The sequence below is a fragment of the Chiloscyllium plagiosum genome, unplaced genomic scaffold, assembly GCF_004010195.1.
Source record: "Chiloscyllium plagiosum isolate BGI_BamShark_2017 unplaced genomic scaffold, ASM401019v2 scaf_81946, whole genome shotgun sequence".
NCBI classification, from domain to species: domain Eukaryota; kingdom Metazoa; phylum Chordata; class Chondrichthyes; order Orectolobiformes; family Hemiscylliidae; genus Chiloscyllium; species Chiloscyllium plagiosum.
Window position 1 is genome coordinate 1 of NW_025137957.1, and position 1,209 is coordinate 1,209.

Below are 1,209 nucleotides of genomic sequence, written 5' to 3' on the forward strand. Positions count from 1 at the left end.
TCGGGTGAGTTTCTGGATAGGATGCGTTTATAGGTATTGGGGCCAAATGCTAGGGAACGTGACTTGTTTAATTTTGGCTATGTGGTGAGCATGGACGAGATACCCCGCAGTATCTGGTTCCACGCTGTGTACCCCAATAACGTTGTGTTGCTGACACCGGCTTTAAAGGATTACTTTTTAGCGGAGCTTGCCGTCAGCAGTCTGTGGCACAATCATTGAGTCTGTTCGACTGCTCACGGGAAAGGTGGCATTGTAAAACACTGCAGAAACGAACGACTTCCTCACTTTAGCACCGACTAACCATACTCTGTGAAATTATCCCAGATCCTCAGTTGAGGATTTTTGCTGCTGGAAGTGACCTCAGAAACCCTTTTAACTCGAAATATATTGAGCGAATCGCAAAACAGAAAGCATTTAACACGGAAAACAAACAAAACTGGCAAACCAAATGCATTTTTAGACACAGGGATGCATGAATACTAAATGTGAGACAGTCCGATGGCATGAGTCATAAAGTAATCGCACAACTAACAACAGGGCAATTCCAAACTGCTCTTTCAAACATACTGGAGCCTGAGTGCACCACCACTTCCCAGACAATGCTGAAAAGAGAGAAAGAAAGAATACAATAAGAATGGGCCATAAAAAAAGTGAATTTCACCAATCACAGACTCGATTAGATTACCTTTCCCTTCCGATGTCCGCAGGACGGAAATGAAGGAAATGGGAGAAATTCAATAACATGTGACATCGCAATTCATTGGAACGATTTTCCCATTGGCCATAAAACAAAATAACGACGAGTGGTGCCACCGCAGGACTTTGTTTCACAACAGCAATGAAATCACAGTCGCCATTCGGTTCCAGTAAACGCTCAACTTGCCTGGGACAGCAGAGCTGTTTGCGATTTTCCACGCGGGAGGCGAACACGATCATGACAGCACAGACACCGGAAATGTCGGCACTTTCCCACACCACAGTTAATTGCCCGGGAAGCAAACCCAATTTTCTTCGGTTTTAAACAGAAATGCAGCAGGAGTCGAAACAGCATTCTAACAAGCTGCGACGTTGGAAACGATCAGCAGAAATGGAAGCGGTGGGATTCGAACACACGCCTCCTGTCGAGACTGGAGCCTTAATCCAGCGCCTTAGACCGCTCGGCCACACTACCAGCCGGCCGCGCCGCCCCATTTTCTTGCACTTCCAATT

General features: G+C 46.3%; 1 non-coding gene across 1 annotated transcript; it reads right to left on the reverse strand.

Moving 5' to 3' along the window:
* Positions 1-1,088: 1,088 nt before the first annotated feature.
* On the reverse strand, positions 1,089-1,171 carry trnal-aag. Its single transcript has one exon. It is a non-coding gene; the product is annotated as a tRNA-Leu (tRNA).
* Between the last annotated feature and the right edge of the window lie 38 nt (positions 1,172-1,209).